We start from the raw sequence: 26,914 nt of genomic DNA, 5'->3' as shown, positions 1-26,914 counted from the left end.
ATTGAAAATTGCTATTTTTAATGAGGCAGCTAGTGAAAAACAGCAGCATTCGATTCCAGCCGAGTTTAAGCTCAACCTAAACTCAGTTGACCAAAGTGAACTGACCCGACTGACCCGACCCGATTAACCCGACCCGAATAACCCGATTGACCCGACCCGACAAACCGATCCGAGCTGACCCGACCCGAGTAGCCTGACCCGACAACCCGACCCGAGCTGACCCGACTGACCCGACGCGACAACCCGACCCGAGTTGACCTGACCCGACCCGATCCGTAACCCGACCCGTTTGAGAGCACTAAAGCGACGGCAGAAACATTAGGCCATAATGTAAAGGAACTGGTAATAAATATGCATCGATGCTGAGAGAAAATCCGTAGCGAAGTTGCATAAGACCACAAAAACAATTTCGGAGTGCATCAAGTGCGTTAGTTGTGCAATGAGACGTTAAACTACTGCCGAATTTGACTGGTAGAGACACTATCGACGGGTTACCAATATTTATTACAGGAGATGCTCATGAGAGGCTAATTGGTGTTCTCAGTTTGTCATCATGAAGAGGAGAACGAACATATTATTTCTACTACAGTTCATTAGCTTGAAGAATGGAACTGGGTAAATTTCGTGCAGGCAGTTTGTTGTCACACTATTCCCTGCAATATGTGTCATGTGAACAGGGCTTTCATTCTGCTAGAGCAGATGCTCCAAAATGATCTTCTATACCTCCCTTGTAGACACTATATTTATGAATTGGTTTTAAAATGTGTATTTGACAAGTGTTGTGTTTCGTTTGCATCTGGACCGGACGTTCCCGTATTTAAGCATTTTCAGAACGATTGGTCTAAAATAGATTGTACTAACTTTATTCCAGAATTGATGATGATAATGACGTGAGGAACAACATTTCAGATGTAAGAAATGAAGTATTGAATTTTGCTATCAAACTTGTAGAAGCAGGACACCGCAGAAATTACAGTAAATTTTTAGAACTGACATTCTTGGATGGCATACCTCCTCGAAGAGTTTTCTTTCGTTTGCCTGGAGCAATTCACCATGCAAGGTAGATGGGAAAAGCAATATACTGTTTAAAAATATTTCTCTTTCGTCAACATTTTCGTTTAACGAAGCAAATAGAAACGGGTCTTCGGAGAGCATGAATTTTTCTGATACGACTATATGTCCAAGCTTGATTTAAATGTGATCAAGTATCCCATTCATCATTATAAGACCTGCAATTTTTGAAAGCTTTGTATAGTTATAGGCAAATAGATAATGAATTATCTGAAGTGGCTCTTTCTAAATTTTCTCGGCATCTCTAGTACTTGAAGGAGGAATACGTAGCATTGGAGCTTTTTGATGACGAAGTTAACATAGTGGAACAACAAAAATTGGTTGAAAGAATTAAAACTGTAAGGAAAAACCGTGAAGCAGCAAAGAGGCTTGACGCAAGGATAATACCATAAAAATTCTTGCGAAAAGAGAAGTCAGTGATTTTGATACAACAAACAATTTTTTTCTCGTGAGATTTAAAATACCCAAAGGGTTTCTTGAGTGTGATCCGATTTCATGGTCAGATAACAATGACTATCTTCAAAGAAAGACAATAGTTAAATTCATCTCCGCAATAAACGATGCAGCAGAAAGGGGAGTGAAACTAACAGAAGATTACATCGTTTTTACGAAAAATGAGTATCAGAAACAGTTTCTTTTGCACATAGTGAATTCTCATAGATAATCTTTTCCTAGATGTGACAAAAGTGAACTGTGTAGTATATAAGATTGAAAACCTATTGAAAACTTACCCCAAAGCTACAGTACTACATAAATAAGGCATATTTCAATTTCTTCCATGTTATATTTTTTTCTTCTTCCTCATTATGGTCTATGAATCATCTTGATGGAAAAGCTTATTGGTAGTTCATGGGGAAACAAAGATTTAACTTTCTCCAGCAATTTGTTTCCAGTTTATGTAAAATACTTCCAAAATTCTTACAAATCTCTGGTCCATAACTACAATAAAATAACATTACATCGAAGCATTTTGTTTTCCACACGTAATAACTCTTACAAGATTATTGGTAGCTTGAAAATAATACGAGATTTGTGCTTCTGGGAAAACGCAACCTCAAAATGATATGTAACATGACCCTCTTCCTATTTGAAAATTTTGACCTGAATTCAAGATGGCGGACTTCAAGATGGCCGCCATAAAAATGCTATACAAAATTAGGTTGTTCATTTCCTCTTGTTCCATTATCCAAGATATGTTTCAATTCCCTTAAGTCAACCACGCCGTGGCCGGTCCCAAGCCCGTGCTGAGAAAGGGGGAGGGACCCCTTGTGTATGGCCGGGTCAGATGCCTTGTGGTGGCTCGGTAACCCTCAGGGAGAGATAGGGTTTCGGAAGCAGCGTGGAAACACGCTTTACTCTTGTCTATCCTGTGCTAAAAGCTGGCAACGATTATTTAGTTGTCGGTGCGAACCAGGATAACAACCTACCAGCGGAGGTGAGGCTCTAGCTATCCTCCGAAACGGGCGACTAACTCGTGCCATTGGATCTGGGAGAGTACGTGTAACCTCATCACGTCCTCAGTGAGATAGGCAGTCTTGACTGCCGTATCTACCGGCGGAGGTGAGCCTTCGGGTATCCTCTGAAATGGGCAACTAGGCCGTGCCCTTGGGTCTGGGAGATAAGGCTACGTGGTGCCCCAACACGTATGAAAGAGTGGGTAGCTGGTGTGCCCTGGGTGGGCGGATCCAGTGCCCTACCGGGAGGATGATCTAGGTTGTCATCAAAGAGAATGCTATGCGTTCTCTTGGATACGGGATGGGATACTCAGTATCCTAACGCATACTCGTACCTCAGGAGTGCTGAGGAAGTGGGTCGCTCCTTCGTCTCAGGCTTACACATTCACTGGGTGCAGGGGCACACGAACCTACCAGGGGAACCGCCGCTCCTAAATGACCACTGTCTTTAAAGGTAGACGGTCTACATCAGCCACTGGGTCTGGTAATGTACGGTGTACCTCTACCGTAATAAGAGGTAGTTCCGTATTGCTTGAACGGCCCTAGCGAGGAAGGGTGTGGATGTCCCTTCTAATGGTGGCCTGCACGTACCATTGGGTTTCCGACAAGTAGCTTAGCTACAACGTGTACGTGGTACCTAAACACGTAAAAGATAGTGTAGCGTCGTGAACTCGTAAGGGGTCGAGTTCAAGCGAAACCACCGGTAGGACTTTTCGAATAACATTCTGATCTTACTAAGGCTACTCCTATCCTTGCGTAAAAGTCAAAAGCTCGTCAAATAGTCGCTTCCTCAATCTCACAAAATATTACGAGGTTCCTGGGACAGTGTCAAAGCAATAAACACAATCAATACGAATAAATAATAGTTCTCTGGATCACACCGATAGCAGTGGTCTGAACAGGGAGCGGTGTGCGATACTAAGCCTGAGGCTACGGCTTCAGCAAGAGAAGGGGGTCGTTCAATCTAAGAATGGCGCAATGAATCATTAACCCGACAGAGGTTATATTACAATACTACTAAAGGATACTTAGCATTTAACTGTCCGCCGAGATGTCAACTTAGACACATTAATAGTTAATTAAACACCTAATAATATCTATAATTAAGGTGGGGCCACACTAATGGCGAATAAAAACACTTCCAGGTTTTGTACATCAAAAGAGGGGAGTTCAAACACATCCCGATATCAACGATTACATCACGAGGGGCGGACTAAACAGTAAAGTCAAAAGTGCGCCTTGTTAGCATTGAGAGGGTTCAAGCAAATGGGCAATTCAGCTAGAGAATAGTTGAACGACCAAACGATTAGAACCAATGATTATGTTGACTCAATTAATTAATTTACTAGGGCTTAAAGAGTATTCATTTACGTATTAAGTATTAAGCCAATTGAGGAAGCGACTCCCCTTGATTAAATAAGTTACTACATTACAATTACCATATGGAAAAGCCGCAAGGGTAGGAAGACGGTTCGTCGAGATGAACAAAAGAATAAGGAACACATGATTTACACTAAGAGGCACTTTCCTACCAAAGCCCTCTTAAACTATTCACTGGTGACACACAACACTACTGCGAAATTAAGTTACACGAATTAGGCACAGGTGACGTAATTAACTCACTCACTACAGCAATCTCTTGAAGTTGGAAAACTAGGAGCGGAAGTTGATAGCCCGAGCGGATTGGCTGAAAGATGTTAGTTCTTACCTGTAGGTGGATGCAGAGAAGGGTCGGCAACAGGCGTCTCAGTCGAGACAGGATCTTGACTTATCAGGCCCAATGGCAGTCCCTTGAAGGGGGGACGGGAGTCCCCAGAAGCTGACAGGACTATGATCTAGACTACTTGTAGATTCACTCTCACGACGATCCACCGTAAGGTGACTTACCACTTAATCGCAGTGTGTGATCTTAGCGGAGGCGTCTCTCGATAGCTAAGAGAGGTTGGGAGTTTCTATTGGTCTGTTATAGTAATAATAATACGAAAGTACTACGAGTGTGTTGCGATTGATTTATTATCAGTGAGTTCAGTTTATTTACAGACCATAATATAAAACATTAAAAAGGATCACTGTCACATTACTAATTAAGATTGAAGTAAAGATCACAGGTTTACAAATGCATGATTTTTAAGTCTAGGTGTGGCGTGTCAGACAGGAGATATCAAGAAACAATTCCACGAAATTAGGGCGAAGTAATTAATTTAGTCTACAGAAGAATTCAAGTATTGAGTAAGTGTACGACAGCTCTCTGGGTGAGCTAGTAAAGGAAGAATACTTACTCCGCAGAACACAATATGAATTCCAAAAGGTGGACATGGTAACGATCACCACGCTGGATACTTGACACAGCACTTTTTAGTCTTTCAAACTTCACTATACAACAAACTTCACTATACTAAGTTCAAAAGTACTTAATTACCACTAAAATAGTTTAAAGTCACTCTGCAAGGAGTGCAGAGGACGGGCCCCCCCGAGGGGGAAGCGAAAGCACGGACTATGTGCTCTTCGCGTCGTTCGGTGGTAATGAACCTCTTGAGAGATCATCCCCGAGGTTTTATGTCTCGAGCAAGGGTGTCTCAATCTTACGCCAGATTGTGCAATCATTAGAAAAAATTCTTTAGAAGCTGTAAATGATGTAATGGTTTAGAACACTTGGTGAATTCTGATTGGCTAAAGATGATCTCATGCTACTTATGATAAGCGCACGACATTTCTGACATCTATAGAGTTTCCAAAACGCACACACCTTCACAAAAGGAAAAGAAAATACAGACATGGGTTCCAACTAAAGTCAGTTTAGATTACACAACATTATACAAGAAAAGGGTGACACAAGTCTCTTACTAGTAAACGGTTCAAAGGTCAGTCTAGCAGCTGCGAAAGTATGAAGTCAGCGCTAAATATAGAATATGGAGTCATATCAGAACTAAGATTCTAAGAGGGTTTGGTAACATTAATATCAGACTGATGATTCACCGTAAACAGAGAAGTTATTTCAAAAGGGGAAAAGAGAGAGAACAAAAAATAATCTTATCGTCTCGTAGTTGGTCGTAAGAATTGGGAAGGGTGTCTGGAGCAGAGATGCGGCAGACATCTCTGAATACCTATCGTCTTACAAGAGGTTTAAAGAAATAAAGTTGTTCCACTGGATTCGTAAATGAAGAAGTTTGAGAATAAGTCTGGGCGATACTCACATAACAATTGATTTAAACAAATTCTCGTAGGTTATACAGGGGAGAACTTGTCGCGGAGTACAGGGTGTTTGCAAAACACCGCAAAAAGTTTGGTCGAAATTTTAGCCACGACATTCGATTCCGCTTGGGAAAGAAATTTTGTACTTAATGTTAGAATGTAGTCAACAAAATTTCGTTACAGGATCATATTTGAATTGGAAGAGAAGAAAAATTGTTGTACTGTGAGTTGGAAACTCTGTTAACTAATCTTAAACTGTATGCAGGGTTGGCAACACTACTTTGAAATATTCAGTAATGTAAAAATAATAAGAAATTGTTGAAGAAGGGTTGCAACACTGCTGAATACAAAATTATACAAGATTAGGATCATGATTACAATTTAGAGTAAAACACTTACGTAACTAATACATATATAGATATGATTATAGGAATAACTTTTAAAACACTTATCTAAGCTAAAATATATATACAAATTTATACTAGGTAAAAGATTTATAAAGGTCAGAGTGAACTCATAATATCACACTGACGATACACATATTATCAATATCAACTAAAAATTAAACTATATGTATATATATATGTAGTTGGACCCATCAATTACAAAACACATACACAGTGAAATTTAATTATTACTGACTACCTCACATTACAACTATATATATTGTAATGGCTACAGTAATGTAGTACCAAATATAGCAATGTTACAAGATTAATATCGAGTATGATCATAGTATACACTTACTACCTACGACAATTATTTAGATATAAAATCTCGATTGTGAGTGAATCACAAATTTAAGAAATTACTACGTGGCTCTACAAATGGTTATATACGTATAATACAAAGAATTCCTTAGTTGGTACGATTTGTTCCTACGTATTTACAAAACTAAGCTTTGTCTATAAAGATATACAAAGAGTAACAAGGCCAATACAACATGATTTCATATAACTACATTATACCTATTAAAACACTATAGCGAGGGATAACATAAATGACCTCAAATATATACAATACACATGCAAAATAGTTTTTTTACTGAGTTTTTATAGTTATTATTATTATGATACGAGTTCCTATATATACAAAGGATATACATATATGTAAAGGAAATGGATGACCCATACTAAGATAATTTAATTAGATATTAAACCCAAGGAACATGCAATTATGCTATACAATTCAATTATTTACACGCATTTTTTTTACTAATCTACAATCACTCACGGTATTGGTGTTCTTAACCAAACTAGACACTCAAGAAACTGTACGTTTTCTGAACGAAATTCCACTAGATATACATACAGAACTAGTGAATAAACAAAAGATTTGAGTGACTTCTATATTATTAAAAAATACAAGAATCAACTACTTAAAATTCTAGAGATTATAAACACTACATAGAATCGCAAGACTACCGTATACAGAATATAACTTCATTAGTTAATGAAGCATTTAATTCACCTTTTTATATGTATTTATCCATTATTAATATTATATGTAAATTTTCTTTTTCTATTTTTTTTACTAACTACGTTTTGTTTTTGGATACATTAAGTAAAAATTTGCACATTATCACAGACTCCAAAATTGTCAAAACAAACCATTAAATATACGATAAGAAAGGGAGCCAGTTTGTTTTTTATATTCTTCTAGTCTTTACCAAAATTGGGTTACTAGGACTCCCTGAGGTCGAAAGGTTATCCACTACCGAATGGTAGTTGAAAACCGACGCTCAGATGTTTCTCTTTTTTTTTTTTTTTTTTTTTGCTACTACACTCCACGCTAAGGTCAGGGTGGTGTGACGTTTGTCAAGTCAAAATCGCCACTTACTAATAATTAAATGAAAAATATACTAATCGTTAGTACTACGTTACTACTGGTTAGTACTCCAAGCACAACGTTAGTACTCTCACCCATGTAAAGATATTAGCGAATTAAAGTGGCGATATTCACTTGACGTCAAGCCAGAATCGCCACTTTTGTAAATATTGTCCAAAGTATACAAAAGTGATGTCAATCGTTAGTACTACGTTAGTACTGGTTAGTACTCCAAGCACAACGTTAGTACTCTTACCCCTATAAAGTTATTAACGAATTAAAATGGCGATATTCACTTGACGTCAAGCCAGACTCACCACTTTTGTAAATATTGTCCAAAGTATACAAAAGTGATGTCAATCGTTAGTACTACGTTAGTACTGGTTAGTACTCCAAGCACAGCGTTAGTACCCTTACCCCTATAAAGTTATTAACGAATTAAAATGGCGATATTCACTTGACGTCAAGCCAGAATCGCCACTTTTGTAAATATTGTCCAAAGTATACAAAAGTGATGTCAATCGTTAGTACTACGTTAGTTCTGGTTAGTACTGCAAGCACAACGTTAGTACTCTTACCCATGAAAAGTTATTAGTGAATAAAGTGGCGATATTTATTTGATGTCAAGCCAGAATTGTCACATTTATAAATATTGTCCAAAGTATACAAAAGTGATGTCAATCGTTAGTACTATGTTAATACTGGTTACTACTCCAAGCACAACGTTAGTACTCTCACCCATGTAAAGTTATTAGCGAATTAAAGTGGCGATATTCACTTGACGTCAAGCCAGAGTCGCCACTTTTGTAAATATTATCCAAAGTATACAAAAGTGATGTCAATCGTTAGTACTACGTTAGTACTGGTTAGTACTGCAAGCACAACGTTAGTACTCTGACCTATGTAAAGTTATTAGCGATTTAAAGTGGCGATATTCACTTGACGTCAATCCAGAATCGCCACTTTTGTAAATATTGTCCATAGTATACAAAAGTGATGTTAGTCGTTAGTACTACATTAGTACTGGTTAGTACTACAAGCACAACGTTAATACTCTTACCCATGAAAAGTTATTAGTGAATAAAGTGGCGATATTTATTTGATGTCAAGCCAGAATTGTCACATTTATAAATATTGTCCAAAGTATACAAAAGTGATGTCAATCGTTAGTACTATGTTAGTACTGGTTACTACTCCAAGCACAACGTTAGTACTCTTACCCCTGTAAAGTTATTAACGAATTAAAATGGCGATATTCACTTGACATCAAGCCAGAATCGCCACTTTTGTAAATATTGTCCAAAGTATACAAAAGTTATGTCAATCATTAGTACTATGGTAGTACTGGTTAGTACTGCAAGCACAACGTTAGTACTCTCACCCATGTAAAGTTATTAGCGAGTTAAAGTGGCGATATTCACTTGACGTCAAGCCAGTGTCGCCACTTTTGTAAATATTGTCCAAAATATACAAAAGTGATGTCAATTGTTAGTACTACGTTAGTACTAGTTAGTACTGCAAGCACAACGTTAGTACTTTTACCCCTATAAAGTTATTAACGAATTAAAATGGCGATATTCACTTGACGTCAAGCCAGAATCGCCACTTTTGTAAATATTGTCCAAAGTATACAAAAGTGATGTCAATCGTTAGTACTACGTTAGTTCTGGTTAGTACTGCAAGCACAACGTTAGTACTCTTACCCATGAAAAGTTATTAGTGAATAAAGTGGCGATATTTATTTGATGTCAAGCCAGAATTGTCACATTTATAAATATTGTCCAAAGTATACAAAAGTGATGTCAATCGTTAGTACTATGTTAGTACTGGTTACTACTCCAAGCACAACGTTAGTACTCTTACCCCTGTAAAGTTATTAACGAATTAAAATGGCGATATTCACTTGACATCAAGCCAGAATCGCCACTTTTGTAAATATTGTCCAAAGTATACAAAAGTTATGTCAATCATTAGTACTATGGTAGTACTGGTTAGTACTGCAAGCACAACGTTAGTACTCTCACCCATGTAAAGTTATTAGCGAGTTAAAGTGGCGATATTCACTTGACGTCAAGCCAGTGTCGCCACTTTTGTAAATATTGTCCAAAATATACAAAAGTGATGTCAATTGTTAGTACTACGTTAGTACTAGTTAGTACTGCAAGCACAACGTTAGTACTTTTACCCCTATAAAGTTATTAACGAATTAAAATGGCGATATTCACTTGACGTCAAGCCAGAATCGCCACTTTTGTAAATATTGTCCAAAGTATACAAAAGTGATGTCAATCGTTAGTACTACTTTAGTACTGGTTAGTACTGCAAGCACAACGTTAGTACTCTTACCCCTATAAAGTTATTAACGAATTAAAATGGCGATATTCACTTGACATCAAGCTAGAATCGCCACTTTTGTAAATATTGTCCAAAGTATACAAAAGTGATGTCAATCGTTAGTACTACGTTAGTACTGGTTAGTACTGCTAGCACAACGTTAGTACTCTCACCCATGTAAAGTTATTAGCGAATTAAAGTGGCGATATTCACTTGACGTCAAGCCAGAATCGCCACTTTTGTAAATGTTGTCCAAAGTATACAAATGTGATGTCAATCGTTAGTACTACGTTAGTACTGGTTAGTACTCTCACACATGTAAAGTTATTAGCGAATCAAAGTGCTGATATTCACTTGAGGTCAAGTCAGAATCGCCACTTTTGTAAGTATTGTCCAAAGTATACAAAAGTGATGTCAGTCGTTAGTACTACATTAGTACTGGGTAGTACTGTAAGCACAACGTTAGTACTCTTACCCGTGAAAAGTTATTAATGAATAAAGTGGCGATATTCACTTGACGTCAAGCCAGAATTGTCACTTTTATAAATATTGTCCAAAGTTTACAAAAGTGGTGTCAATCGTAAGTGCTTGGTTAGTACTGGTTAGTGCTTCGAGCGGAAGGTTAGTACTCTTACCCATGTAAATTTATTAAGGAATTAAAGTGTCAATATTCACTTGTGAAGCCAGTATCTCCACTGTTTATAATATTGTCTAAGGTATACAAAAGTAGTGTAAATTGTTAGTGCTTCAAGTAAAACGTTACTATTCTCACCGAAATGAAGTCATTAAACGAACTGAAGTGACGATATTGAAATAGTGTTAAGCTAAAATCGTAACTAAGGACATGCTTCTAGCGGGCCAGAGACATTGGTGTTAGAATAATCTCCGTGAAGTAGTCTCCATAGGAGCACTAATGATCTCTTCTAGTGCAATCGTTAGTGCTTCTAGATAAACAGTACAAATTTTGTTAGTCCTTCACTATCAGTGTGGACATGGTCAATTACATTTCACGAAACTTCCGTAAGAAATACATTTAGAATTTTTCATCAGGTCAAATTTTTGACAATTCAAAAGTATTAATGATCTCTTCCAGTGCAATCGTTAGTGCTTTCTAGAGCACGAACTAACAATACTAGTGCTTCAATAGTTTGGATGCCAGACCCAGAAAACTTTGGTGGAGCTAACTTCACGCTAGCTCCTCCCCAGAAAGAACTAACGACGAAACCTAGTGCAGTCGATAATGTGTTGCTAGTGCTTCTAGGAAACACGAATATTTTCGTTAAGTCTTCTCCATTTGTGTAGATGGGGCAATTGTATAGGACAAACTCCCATAAAATACATGAGGATTTTTTTACTGGGTCAAAAAAATTGTCGCCAAATTAAAGAAAAAACTTTTGGGGTCTAAATTCATGTTAGCTTCTCCCCAGAAAACACCAACGATAATCCTACTGCAATCGATAGTACATCGTTAGACAACATTAATAGTTTCGTTAGTACTTCTCTATTAGTGTAGATATGGCAAGTTATATGTCACTAAACTTTCATAAGAAATACATAGGGAAGTTTTCATTTTGTAAAATTCTCGCAAATTTAAAAGCAGTAAAGGTCAATTAATTCTAGTGTATTCGTTAGTGCTTTGTTAGTACGTGCTACTGCATTAACTCCGAACATTAGTGCTTCTCATTGTGGATGGTTATGTGGGAAGGCGCAAGGTGCACCCGCTAAATTTTATCTTCTAGTGTTCATACTGTTGAAGGACTAATGTTGGAAGTTGTGCAATAAAACCAAATGTAGTCACTGTGATTTTAAGTTTGGCGGGAATTTTACAAAATAAAAAAGTCCATTATGTCTAAAGTTAACTCCATCCACATCTCAAATACTACTAAAACTTTTCACATGGTTAGTGCTACGTTCGTACACTAAGCACGAACGTTACTGCTATGATAGTTTAGAAGTTATTAAGTAGTAACACGGGCGGGGCTAACTTTAGATTTTTCAACTCTTATTCAATTTTATAGTAATTGTGCAATAAAAGTGGTACAAACGCCAGCGGTTAGTGCGTTCTTAGAGCTCTATAAAACACTAAGTACTAATGTTAATGCTATAATATTTATAGTTTAGAAGTTATTAGCGAATAACTCGATTGGAGCTAAATTTATATTTATCGAATTTTACAATAACTATCCCATAATGGTAAGATAAACGTCAGAATTTAGTGCATCATTAGTGCTTCCCGAAACACCAAGAACTAAAGTTAGGGCTATCATGTTTAGGTATTATATGTGAATAACTCACTCGGGACTAAATTTAAATTTATTGAATTTTACAATAATCGTCTCATAGAGTTGGGATAAACGTCAAAGATTAATGCATCGTTAGTACTCAAAAAACACTAAGCACTAACGTTAGTACTATCGTAGTTTAGGAGTCATTAATTAATAACTCAGGCATGACTGAATTTAAATTTATCGAATTTTACACTAATTTTTCGAATTTTGCACTGACTTTGATCTATGAAAGCACTGATGTTACTTCTTGGTGTTTTGGGACTCAATAACGGTGCACTAATTTTGATGTCTGTTCCATCTTTGAGAGAACAATTATTGTAAAATTCGATAAATTTAAATTCAGTTCCGTCCGAGTTTTTCATTAATAACTCCTAAGTTAAGATAACACTACCGTTAGTGCTTAGTAGTTTTTGAGCACTACAGATGCACTAATCTCTGGCGCGTGTCGCCACGTTTGGCCTAATCCTCGTTTCGCCTAACGAATTATCTGACACTTTTATGACAGATAAATGATAAGATTTGTGTCCGCCATTTTAGGCGAAAAAAGGATCCTCGTTTGGCCTAATCCTCGTTACGCCTAAAATGGCGGACAATAAGAAAAAATCGTGGAAATTCAACTAGAGGGAAATTATATAAGAGAAAATTCCCTAGCATATAAAGAATTAAGAAATGCAAAATATATAGATTAATATTATATTAACTATTTTCGAGGAGTTAGGATTACCAAAATTCCTTTATGTATTTACTAGGACCATGGATATACACTAATATATATGAGTAGGTGAATAGCAAAACCCGTTAAATTCACATTTTAAAATTTGTGACAAATTGAGAAAAATTTTTTAAACGCGTCATCATTGTAAAATAACATTGGAAACTAGAGAACATTAAAAAAATTAAGAATAATTCGAGTGTTGGTCTGTCGAAAGCTGTATAATCACACTAGTCTGTGAATTGCATTATTGAAGAAAATAGTTTGGATTTAACAGGTTTTTCGTATGTAAATGGAAATAACAGCTTTTGCATCTGGACGAGCGGCCATTTTTGTTGAGGCTCAAGATACAAAACCTATCAAAAAGAAAGGGAGTCAGAGTCAGAAATCAGTATTATGCCTACTAAAATACTGGGGGGAGGGGGGAATCAACTATACATTGCACAAGATTGGCACAAATGAATATGGATACATAAATGCTACATTAATTTTGTTCTAAATTGAAAACAATGGATTCAAATGTGCAAAAAATTGAATTATGTAACTTCCTCTCCATCATCATCTACTAAATGGAAATCCATATCGTTGTCGTCCTCTGGTGCATCACCATTTTCTCGGTTTTCTATTCCTCAAAAAACCTCTTTGTAAAACGTGAGCATTGAGCTGCTTTCAATCGTCAAACCCTTCGTAACTACAAGCGGAGTTAATTATACTTATCCCTATACATTTCTAAACTGAATGACTATATTTTGGAAGGGTTTGTAACCTTTTATGGACTAACATAGGGTGAATATTAATTTGCCAATCATCCCAATATATGAATTTGAAACATAGCAAAACAAAATGCGCAAATGTTGAGTTTGAGCAAAACAGTGGCAGAAAGAGAATCAGAAATGGTAAATAAGTGGCAAAATTTTTTAACATATTGTACCAGAAGCATGTTATAATTTTGAATGATAATTGACACAAGACATTTTAAGAAAGAGGTTCTGCTGAAGCTGAAGAGACCGTTTAGAGAAGAACCCAATCCAACAATTCTGTTCAAAGTAAAGAGTTGCCCTGAAATACAAAACAAACGACTTTTAACCATGTAATATGCCATTACAGTCTAATGATATTATGTTCTTAATAGGAGGGTGCCCGAAATTTTTTGCACCGACTGTACTTGACGTTTAACAAAAAATTTCTGGCTGTTCATATAATTCGTAATTTTATTTGTTATTCTATTTCAAATTAACATGGAAAACAGTAAAAAATTCATTAGGAATTATAGTTTTGGGAATCAATACCTTTATTTATATTTTAAATTAGTTATAAGTCTTGCATATGTATATGTAAATGGATTATTACAATTCTTACGGTGTCAGTGCTATCCGAAAATATAGATCCACTATTGGACGGAACTTTCCAGATCAAATAACCAATCTAAAATTCGACAGAATTTTCAGGACCACCCTTCACCTCTCTTTTAGATACCTCGGTCCTTCTAAAATCTAGTTTAATCCAGATTTTACCAAATTTTATTCGTTTCAAAGCCCCACCGCCAAAATGCTTAGTTTTGATTGGATGATAAACCCACGCTATGATATTAGGGCGCAATTATTCTATTCCACGCCGGAAAGTGCTACTGAAGACACTGGTTTTTGTTCGTCTAACTTAAAAGTCGAAAGGAGTGAGAGAAACTACAAATAAAGGTAATATTGTGATGTTATTAACGTCTAAAAAATCACTGGAAGTCTGAGGAGCCATAAACTGTTAAATTTCCTAGTCAAAACTGGACAAAAAAGCAAAGATAGGAAGCATAACTCGGTGACGCCATGTTGTGCAGATATAGTTCGTGATGGACAGAATTCAGGATAGTGTGTGCATTTAATCTCCTTTCCCAAACCCAGTTTGCAGTTCAGTGAATCGAATAGTTAAATTTCCCTCTTGCCCCTCCTGAATCAGTGTAGGTTCGGTCAGACCTGTCCGTTCAGTAATCTGTTTATGTAGGTAGTGAGTGATTTCTTTTTACATACATGGCGGTATTTAATTTTGTTGTAGTTAGAATAGTAATCACAATGCACGTGTAAATTTACAGTAAGGGCTCCTATCTGACTCCCAAATTGGGAGTACGGCTTCCAGTGGGATGAGTTGAACATTTAGTTTGTTTCCGGGTTCCTGCCCCTTCAGGGCAGGGGTCCTATTGTTAGCTAATACTCCGATATGTCCCCTCAGGGCATTAATTAAACACTCAAGAATGTGATTTAGTGAATACAGGGCCAGTTGGCCCTGTTTCCTTTCTTCCCCTTTCCTTTCATAGAGCCGATTTAAAATGGTAAAATATGAATGTTTTCTGTGTATATTTATTAGTATAACATGTATTAATGTAGTGTGTAGTATGAATGTGGCATGTATGTGTTCGTAATGTAGAAACATGTTCTAGTAGTAGTAATTGTGGTAGTTATGAAAGAGTGTGTGAGATAATTAAATATGGACAGTGTAGTATTTACTATGCGATAAATTCTTTATTATTCCGTCATTAAGTGAACTCATATACAATATTTAATAGTGAACGTAATATAGTATAATAATTCCGTGTACAAGGTCACATTCAGTTGTTCAAGGGTTGATTATATCGTCGCTAGCCCTAGTGTCAAAAGTCAGTACTAACCGCCATTCTTCCGTCGAGGTGCTTAGTGATTTAGTTTTCATGAAATTGACCTTTCTTTCCGAAATAAAACCTAGAAGGTATAATTCACAGCCCATATGAATGTACAGTTAGGTCAAGTGACCCAAAATTAATATATTCTGAAAATTTCAACACTCTGCCTAGTCTAGAAATCGAAATACTTAAATAAATAAACAATACGTAAATTTTTTAACAGAAGTCGGGCGATATGATGCTAGTTCTTCGCTTTGAAATTATAATAAATGTCCATTTTTTCTTCGTGGCTGCAGAAGCTCATTGTTGCTGCAGAATTTTATAAACATTAAACATTATCGCAGATAATTCTATTTTCAGTGAACATACGTAGGATTTTTTTTTTCGTTCTTAATAAAGCTACCAGGTATTACATAGTATTGTGTGTGTGTGAAAGAGTCTTGAGTTCGAGTGAGGTTGTCGTGCGGTGATCGGAATGGGAAATGTTTGTAGTGACTATAGATTTTAAAGTATTATGATGAAATGTGTAAATAGGCTGGGCGTAGATAGAGGAAACAGGGTGTTTGTAGAATATAGCGTCGTGGCAAATGAATATTAATGTGAATATGAATATAAAGTATATGAATATTGTAGTAAATGAATATAGAATATAGGACACCCATATAGTTAAATATATAGTAGCCCAGTGAACACTTCGCCGTGTGTTGATATATAGATATTGAATAGATACGTGTAGCTACAAACATCTCAAGTTCTGACCCCTGCACCATGATATCACGCGGACCGGAGGGCAATATATAGTCGGACTATGGTAATACTTTGTAGTTTAATGTGTTATAGTAATAATCAACCATAGTAATACCATCTGATAGAAGGGGTAGCATCATATAATCGTGGACTAGACATATTGAATAATAAATTATGAAAAGACAATAGTAGCTATACAACAGGGCTGTAGTGAATTATATTTTCTGGTCGGGTTTTAAAATAGAATATCCTGCTCCGTGAGATTTTTTTCCTTCACGTTACCTACTCAGGCTAGCTTACAATGTTCATGGAGGCGACAGCTCTGATAGGGTTACAGAATCAAAACAATTAGTTATTGAAATTTATTTTAGCGTACCCGGATGTCGACCCCTAGTCCCTTTAAGTATTTTCATTTCTTTTCTTAGTTTAATTAGACGAGGGAAATTAACGACATCCCAGACTGTGGCGTGTCTGCGCAGGGTAGCTATCGGTGAGGTTTGGCAATAGAAATCACCGATCCAAAATTCAGTTTATTTAATTTTTTTATTTCGGCAAATCATTAGTTAGGGATATCTTAGATAATACTTCTATTCTAGTTTCATTACTGTCCTCGAACCTTCTTAGTTTTTTCTAAGGGGTCGAATATTTTTTTTTACTTAGAGATTTCAAAATTGGGGACGCAGTTACCTGGTCCCTTTCCCCCTCCTTTTATCCTGCTGGTCTGGGCCGGATACGGGGATCGGATTTCAATCTTACAAGCAAACTCTTGTGGGATTGGGATCTGATGGACACAGAACTTGCATCCTTGGCAGCAGGGCGCCCCTTGAGTCTACGTATTTGAGTAGACCACCCTTTTTGGCATGTTAAGAATATTTTGGCTATGGATTTTGTTGAGAGCGAAATTCGACTTCTATCTTTGTAGCGTTAGTTATTTCTCACTTAAGTCTTTGGCGCCCCTATTCTTCGTCTTCCTTCTTCTCTATCTCTCTCTCTGTTTTCATTACTTCAAGATTTTTTTTTCAAATTTTCAACCTTCCCCCCCCCCCCGATTTTGAACTTGTCACTTACGATTTATTTAACGTACAACTCTGATCTGAAATTACCAGCTGAGACGTTGCAAGACACGATTCATGGATAAAGTAGATAGTGATTGGGTCCTCCATCACATTTTGACCTATCGCTGAAATGAACAAAGACTTAGTATTTGACGACACTTCGATTACGTTCTTTCACCGTCGTTCCTCTTAAGTTTTTTTTAATCCGTTGGTCACTTTCCTTTCTGTTTTGGTTTTCAATTACCTTGTAGTTAACCTGGGCCCAGAAATTGTACTTTGGTTTATCTAGTTATATCTTTAGAAATGCTCTGTGTTACGTGCCTGCCTCACAAAGTTTTTTTTTTCATTATTTAAGCATGAATTGAATATATAAAAGTGAAAAAATTTATAGATGCGCGGTATCAGGTAGAAAAGCGATTTTCTTTTTCATATGTAATGTCGGAAGTCATTTGTTTTGGGACAATGTTTGCAACCTTGTAAAAAATTTTATTATTGGGGTGATTAATTTAAATGTGTGCGCATTTATTGAATATAAATATATATATATAGAGAGAGAGAGAAAAATGAATACGTCGAAATGTATATGTACTTAATATGTGAATATGATTTTAAAGTAAAAGTATGATATTAGATGTATTATGAATATATGTAAGAGCGCTCGTGTCTGTCCCCCCTAAACGTGTATTGGTTGCTACAGTTTGCCAGTGAGTTTTCCGACGAATTTGAGAATGTAGATTTTGTCATGAATACCGCCGTGCACTTAAGTAATTTTCCTTTTTCTTTTGAATAAATGTAAATGATACCTTATGTAATTCTGTAATGGCATGTATTGGAAAGTAACGGCAGGTCTAAACGTAACCCACATCATAACGAATATTATCCCTGAACTACCAACCAAAAACCATTGTGGAAAGTGTACCTTGAATCCTTCTCACCTGCATATGTATCCTGTGACTTGACCAGTTTTTTTTTATCCTCAATTTGAACCTTTATACTCCGTACACCTGCGGGAGATCGTTTTAAAAATCCGAATTATATACACATATGTACGAAAGTGATCCTAAGGAAAGGCCTCATGACATGTCCCAGTGTTGCATAAATAACTTAAAACTATTCAATTAATAAGTTTGGAAATGGACCGTCTAAGAGGAGAAACGTCCTCTAGCGATAGTGATTTTTCGAAATCCCTGGATGGGTATAAAGCGTCGCAGTGTGCGATTGCAGATATAAACTGTTAAAAGTTATAAACCAAGTATAGACGACGAATGGTTTTGTAAACCCATATATATATAGAGATATATATATATATATATATATAAACACGAACGAAGTTAAATGGAGTGAAATGTTTTGGACACTATGAGTAGTGCGTGATTTGTGATTTGAACGCTCAAAATCATTAATATCTTATTACCCAATGTGAGGTAGAGACTCATATAAGTTCTAATACACCAAAAGGTTTTTTTTTCTTTCCTCTTTGTCCAAATTTTTTTTTAAGTGAAATAAGTGTCTTATTTGCGTATGTCGCAAATCATAATTTCGTTTTAGCATGCCTAAGATATGATACATGTAATTATTTTTTTCCCATTTGTCAATATGATTGAATATATAAAAATTTACTAAAATATAATACTATGTACTCTATTAATATATAACCAAGAACTTGTGCTTTTAAGATTTTCTTTATAATTATTTGTTTTGTCTTTTTTTTTCACTATGAATGTAATAAACTATTTGTACCCTTGTAGTTAGTTGGTTTCCTTTAAACACATATACACTGTCCTGAGTGAGTGAGCGTGTGAATGCATGATGGATTTAATTTAAGTAATTTGTGTGATATCATTTGTCATATTAACATCTGCAATATATATGTCATGTTTTAACATATGTGTTAAGGTAAATAACCTAGGTCATGAAGGACCGTCACTAACGGTTTAAATCGGCTCGAGGAGTGAAGCAAAAATAGCAGGATAAGCCTAAATACGACATCTTTCTTCCAGGAAGTCGAACCTCTTATTGATACGATACATAAATTTATATTGAGTTAATAAGTTTGTTTTTTTTTTTTTCCTCTTGGCTAATTCATATGTGTGGTCGATCCTAGAGAACAGAGTTCAGATGCTGGATGGTTATCAATCACCGGTTGGAATAACAGTACAAAGAATGATTTCACTTTTCTCATTTCCAGGTCTAGGTCTGGGCAACCCCACGATCGTGGTGCCTGGAGCTAGGTCTGGGTGGTATGAGGGAACATGTGTCTATTCCGAAGCATTCCAAAATTGATTAGTTGTTAATAACATTTAGAATGATTCATCTTTCAACGACTTTCCCGACCTTTTACTATATTTCCGGAATTATCCAGTAATCTGTTTCTTATTAAAATACCCTATTTCTTTTCTTTCTTCTTTACCTACCTCCTTCTTTTACCCTTCTACTTTCTTCTCTTTCTTTCCTATTTCTAAATGAAAGAAAACGGAGTAATGATTGAGAGTAGTCGCTATTGGCACGGTCAATAAGTTGTTTAGATGAGTTTTCTTCGGGAGTCCGATATGGAATAATTAACAATAACCAAAAGTTTAATTGAAATTTACTTTATTGGAAAATAATCTGGAATTCAATCAGTAGGTGATGTTTCGTAATCGTCCTCGTTAAAGAGAATTAATTTGTAGCGACTCCTCTCCAGTACTTTGCATAATTTTCTTCGTTTGCATACTTTTTTTTTAACGTTTTCTTTCAATATTGGCTAACCGTGACAGGACCTGTTGCCCTGGAAACAGCGGTTTCTATGGCAAAGGACGACGTTTTCTTTCAACCATAGATAGTCCACTCACCTTGTCATTTTGGCTATATTTCGTTTCCAGTTTTTCATGTGTCTTGTACGTTTTCTAGACAATTTTGGTGTTGTCTGATAACAAAATTATGATCATCGCTGCTTAGAGTATCGTTTTCTTTCGATTTTGCGTGTATTTGTCTAATTATTAAAGAAAAGCAAATAAGCACAGAAAAGTTTCATGAACAGTTAGGTTAAGACGTATCGTGTCTCCATTTTCAGTCCAGGGTGCGCGGTGGCTCAGTAGTAGAGCGTTCACCTCCCTGGGGGTCCCTGGTGCTTGGGGTCCCTGGTTCGATCCCAGCTCGCGCAATGTGGACTTTGTGGTGGACAAACACCGTGCTCGTGGGTTTTCTCGGGGTTCTCCCGTTTCCTCCCACTTTCTTCATTCCACCATTTCATTCATTTCTCATCATCACCGTCTCCTTTAGCCTAACCGTCGTAAGCGTGGGACGTAAAACTAAAGATTTCATTTTCTTTTTTTTTTCAATTTTCAGTCCAAAAATAAAAAAAAAATAATGAAAGCACATACTTCAAATTCTGCCAAATAAAATTTCGAATGATTTACGAAGTTGCAATAAATATTCAGATTACTAAACTAATCCTATACAGTACGAAACCTCAAATTGTTTGAAATATGGAATTAACCGGGTTTGATTCTGCTTTTCTCATTAGGTTATTTGCAGGTTTGGGATTTAACAGTTTATGAAACTGAATATGGAAGATGGATTTAACTGGTTTTGCATCTGTATTTCTCAGTTCTTCACATAGTAGGGATTTTTTTTTTTCGAAAAATTTCCCTCCAGTTTTATTTCCACGATTTTTTTATAGTCCACCATTTTAGGCTAAACGAGGATTAGGCCAAACGAGTATCGTTATTTCGCCTAAAATGGCGGACATAAAGCTTACCTTTTATCTGTCATAAAAGTGTCAGATAATTGGTTAGGCGAAACGAGGATTAGGCCAAACGATGCAAGATCTCTCTGGCGTTTGCACTAAACTTTGAGGGACAATTATTGTAATATTTGAAAAATTTAAATTTAGCCCCGCGCAAGTTATTCACTAATATCCCTTACACTATATCACTAACGATAGGGCTTAATTTTATGCAGCATGAACAATGCACTAACCACTAATATTTGTCTCGTTTTTGTGACAACTAGTCCACACTCAAGTTATTCATTAATAACTTCTAAACTATTATAACACTAACGTTAGTGCGTAGTATTTTTGGAGCAGTACCGGTGCACTAACCTTCAGTCATTTTCGTATATTTGTGGAAATTTATTGTAAAATTCGATGAATTCAAATTCAGTCATACCCGAATTATTCATTAATAACTCCTATACTATGATAGCAGTAGCGTTAATGCTTTGTGTTTTATGAAGCACTAACGATGCACTAATTTTTAGCGTTTGTTCTACGTTTGTTGGACAATTATTGTAAAATTCGACGAATTTAAATTTAACCTCGAGTGAGTTATTCACATATAATTCCTAAACTATCATAGCACTAACTTAGTGCTTGGTGTTTCAGGAAGCACTAATGATGCATTAAACCCTGACGTTTATCCTACGTTTGTGGGATAATCATTGTAAATTTCGATAAATTTAAATTTATTTCCTAAATCTATTTCCTATGATATAATTTTTTATACTAGTAACTTCTAAACTATTACAGCACTAACTTTAGTGTTTAGTGCACTATCGTAGCACTAGTCATGTGAAAATATTTAGTAGCATTTGAGATGTGGATGGGGCTAACTTTAGACACGTGGAATTTTCCATTTTGTAAAATTCCTGCTAAATTTAAAAGCACTAATGGCCACATATAGTGTAGTGGTTACTACTTTGTTACTGAGATTTATTGCAGAACTTCCTACATTAGACTTTCAACAGTATAGACGCTAGAAGATAAAACTTAGACGGTGGCAACTACACGATAGCCCTTTCCCACAAAAACATTCTCGATGGGCATTAATGTTTGGAGTCTATGCACTAGCAAGTACTAACGAAACACTATAAATTACACTATAATTGACTATTAGTGATTTTAAATTTGGGGATAATTTTATAAAATGAAAAATACCCAATGTATTTCTTATGGGAGTCATGACATAATTGCAAATATCTACACTAACAGAGAAGCACTAACGAAAGTATTAGTGTTTTCTAGAAGCACTAGCTACAAACTACCTATTGCACTATGTTTCACCCTTAGTGCTTTCTAGAATGGAGCTAACTTGAAGTTAGGTCCCCCAAAAATGTTTTGGTTCTAACATCCAAACTATTGACGCACTAATGTTGTTAGTTGGTCTAGGAAACACTAACGATTGCACTAGAAGAGATCATTACTGCTTTCGAATTTCGAGAGAATTTATACCAATGAAAAATTTCCATGTACTTTTAGAGAAGCTTCGTAACATATAATTGACTGTATCTACACTAGTAGTATAGCACTAACGAAACTATTAGTGTTTGCTAGAAGCGCTAACGATGAACTACCGATTACAGTAGGATTAGTTGTTAGTGCTTCCTGGAGAAGAGTTTCTGGTTGTAGCGACCAAACTATTGAAGCATTAAAGTAGGGAGTTGGAGCTCTACAAACACTAACGATTGCACTAGTAGAGATCGTTAGTGGATTTGGATGTAGAAAGAATTTGATTCCACGAAAAACTCTATGTATTTTTTATGGTAGTATCGTGACATATAATTCGTTAATAACTTTACGTCGGTGAGAGTACTAACGTTGTGCTTGCAGTACTAACCAGTACTAACGTAGTACTAACGATTGACATCATTTTTGTATACTTTGGACAATATTTACAAAAGTGGCGATTCTAGCTTGACGTCAAGTGAATATCGCCACTTTAATTCGCTAATAACTTTACATGGGTGAGAGTACTAACGTTGTGCTTGCAGTACTAACCAGTACTAACGTAGTACTAACGATTGACATCACTTTTGTATACTTTGGACAATATTTACAAAAGTGGCAATTCTGGCTTGACGTCAAGTGAATATCGCCACTTTAATTCACTAATAACTTTACATGGGTGAGAGTACTAACGTTGTGCTTGCAGTACTAACCAGTACTAACGTAGTACTAACGATTGACATCACTTTTGTATACTTTGGACAATATTTACAAAAGTGGTGATTCTAGCTTGACGTCAAGTGAATATCGCCACTTTAATTCGCTAGTAACTTTACATGGGTGAGAGTACTAACGTTGTGCTTGGAGTAGTAACCAGTACTAACAAGGTACTAACGATTGACATCACTTTTGTATACTTTGCACAATATTTACAAAACTGGCGATTGTGACTTGACGTCAAGTGAATATCGCCATTTTAATTCGTTAATAGCTTTACGGGAGTAAGAGTACTAACGTTGTGCTTGGAGTACTAACCAGTACTAACGTAGTACTAACGATTAGTACATTTTTCATTTAATTATTAGTAAGTGGCGATTTTGACTTGACAAACGTACAACCCTGTCTGGGAAGGGTCTGTTTTTTTTAAGTAGTGAATGGCCAAAAGAAGAATTTCTATGTTTTCATACAGGCTTTTTAAGGCTGAATTCTTTTAGCGCGAAATGGATAGGTTCGCATATATATATATTCTTAAAACACTTTTAAACATTCATCCTTTAAACAATTAGAATTCAGTACGGAACAGCGTATGATATGTTTCAAAATGAACCCTTTTTAGATAGCATTTATATAGAACATGACTCAATACAGGGTGTTCATAAACTAGATGGCAATTTTATAGTTACGTCTAAAAATACCTGAATTACGATATGACGCAAACGATCAATATACAAGATCAATTATTGTCTAAACTTTCAACATTTTCATTTAACAATACGCCAATTAATGCGTGGTTCAATATTATTGTTTAGTGACTACTGTCACGCAGTTAAACAAAACGCTTAACAATAAACTCAATCAAATAAATCATCTCAATTTATAGAATGAAATATAAATACCACAAATAATTAATCGATAAGAGAGGTAGAATCACAATATAGAATTTTAAATCAACATATATTTAATTGTACAGATTCGCACAGAGGTACTTCGCTTTTACGTCATTTTATTAACAAAAGAACTAATATAACTGAATTACTGACGTTTAGAGATTAATAATGAATTTAAATATAACTTCAGGCAATTATCTTGCTGCCTTACTACGGTAACAACTACCTTTTACAGTAAAATATTGATACCATTCAATTGGTAGATCTTAATTTCCACCTGGATATTCACCAAAATTCATATTCATTATAACATATAGTAGATATCAAAATACAATTACCATATTCATTATAACGCATAATATATCAAATGCCATTATCATATTTATTATAATGTATATTCACGTTAGAATATTATTAGAATTACTGCTTAACATGTCTATTCCTAGTAAATACAATAATTACTATCTTCAAATGATAAAATAGAATCTGCCACAACCTTATAGAAATACAATTGAGCTGGAATAGACCATTATTACTTAAATACATTTAAGAACAATTAATACCATTCAACGAGAATTCCTTACAGGAGACATGATGCCGACTTTAGATTAAGTTTGCACTTGGACGGCAGGAGGCAAGAGAGGTATAATAAGGATTACTTTTAGCCTATCTTCTAACATTAACTCATACGACCCTGGGACTTACATTTACTTCCCATTTATTAATAATTTTAACTTTGAGGAATTTAACCGCGTATTCACATTTTAGAGACCTTTTGGGATATCTAGATGCACAAAAGAACGATTTATCATTTCAAAGAGGAGACAATAAAGAGTTTATATGCAATTACAAAATGATCAATAATGCACTTATTTACTAAACAGGGCGGCTGTATCTGACATTCAGGCCCGATAAGGATTTTATTCTAGAAAATAACTCGATTCCTGGACTTGCAAAAACATTTCTTTTACTCATGATAATATAACATCACTAATTTACTCGGAAGCTAGAAAACATAACAATACTTGATACATTGAACAAGTGAATTTAATTATCTCTTCGGACAACCTTAGATTCCTTAAGGACTCGTGCCTGGACTCATTAGGGAGCAAGAGTGCTCAAGAGGATTAGGTCTACACAAACGCACCTTTGATTAGATTAGGCACTCGCGAGCAAGAACATTTATGACCACTAGCAAATACAATATTAGCTTCCATACATATCATTACCATCTCGAAAAGCACATAATTAACACTTTAACACCACAATGTGTCTTTCGAACGAAACACTTGGCTTCCTTCCGAAAGAACCAAACATTCTCTGGTCGTTCGTTAGTAAACAGAACGATAATAAGCAGCTTCGGGACCTAGGGGGTCCACAGCGACCTGGACTGTAATAGGTGGGTCCCGTACCTTTAAGAAGTAAACCTTCTCAAAGATCCGGCTTAATATTCTTACAATTACGCGGACGCACCATTATACATTAAGGTCGAGACAACAGAGGATCAACATCAGAGATTGCGCGATTCTCAGCTAATACAAGCAATAGAAACAGGCGGCAATCCTCTGGAATGACCAATTACGCTTTGGGACTGATAATTATCATAGTTAATTATCACGTTTGATGGAATTGGTACAATAAGGTCGATTCAACAGAGTATAAACATCAGAGATTGCGCGATTCTCAGCTAATACAAGCGATAGAAACAGACGGCAATTCTCTGGAACGACCAATTTACGCTTTGGGGCTGATAATTATCATAATTAATTATCACGTTTGATGGAATTGGTACTCTTTTTAGGAAACGGAATTTACGCATCCTATCCTAACATTGACTCCATGAATTACTACTGGAACAAGGGAGAGGAATGTTCACCGTCTCAACATTTTCCGACAGTGTATCTCATAAAATAGATAGCTCGCTAAAATTTACAAGATAATTACAAAACTCGAGGCATTAGCGCTCGGCAAGGAATAGCAAAATTAATAACAATACTACAGAGCACGGTTTTACGTCCGGAAGGAGTGAAATTATTAATACAATGACTACGATCGAATTTATCGTGACCGGAATGTAATAAATTTATAGATAATACAACTTCTAACATAATGAATAAGAAAAGATTCATTGATTAATAATGTCTACTAATAAATTATTTAAACGTCTCCTTAATTAATAACAATAGCTAAGCACAAACGGAATTGTTAGGATTATTCTTTCTACTACATTAAGTTCACGTATTTCTTCCTTATGAAAAACAGCCTTACACTGGCAATTAAAATTTACAAGAGCTTTATTCAAATTACAAAACTTTGATGCCATGGACTTCAAAAAGCAATAACGCGTATATCAATACTTTGCGCTCTTATCATTCAATCAAAATACAAGGGATTTCGCGGTTTTAGAATACAGGGTACTATAATTCAGGGGGTGTCCCACATTGGTGTTGTCTTTATTTAAACACGACTTAAAATAATAAAATAACGAGTTAGGCTTAATATTACAACAACTTATTAAGAATGGTCTCTACTTAAAACAAATTACTAGACTGAATTTATTGCCCTTTAAACTTTCAATCTTGGTATACTTAATTCTCTCATAATTAAAAAAAGCACGTCCATTCATAAACAATAAAATTAAATCGGCCTCCAAGAAAATTTAAAATAATTTGAAAACTTCAAAATCACAATAATGAATCTCATTATGAACTTTTACTGAGAAACGAAACATATTAAGGCTTTAGTTCGTATAGTCCATGTAAGGCTGCCGTGTCGTG

General features: G+C 35.7%; 1 protein-coding gene across 1 annotated transcript in view; it reads left to right on the top strand.

Annotated features, from left to right (window-relative positions):
* Positions 1-26,914, top strand: part of LOC145666531 (zinc transporter ZIP1-like) — a 162,826-nt gene that overhangs the window by 98,859 nt on the left and 37,053 nt on the right. The window lies entirely within an intron of this gene.

The sequence above is a fragment of the Thermobia domestica genome, chromosome 12 (genome assembly GCF_964235325.1).
Source record: "Thermobia domestica chromosome 12, izTheDome1.hap1.1, whole genome shotgun sequence".
Taxonomy (NCBI): domain Eukaryota; kingdom Metazoa; phylum Arthropoda; class Insecta; order Zygentoma; family Lepismatidae; genus Thermobia; species Thermobia domestica.
This window is presented reverse-complemented; position numbering and strand designations above follow the sequence as displayed.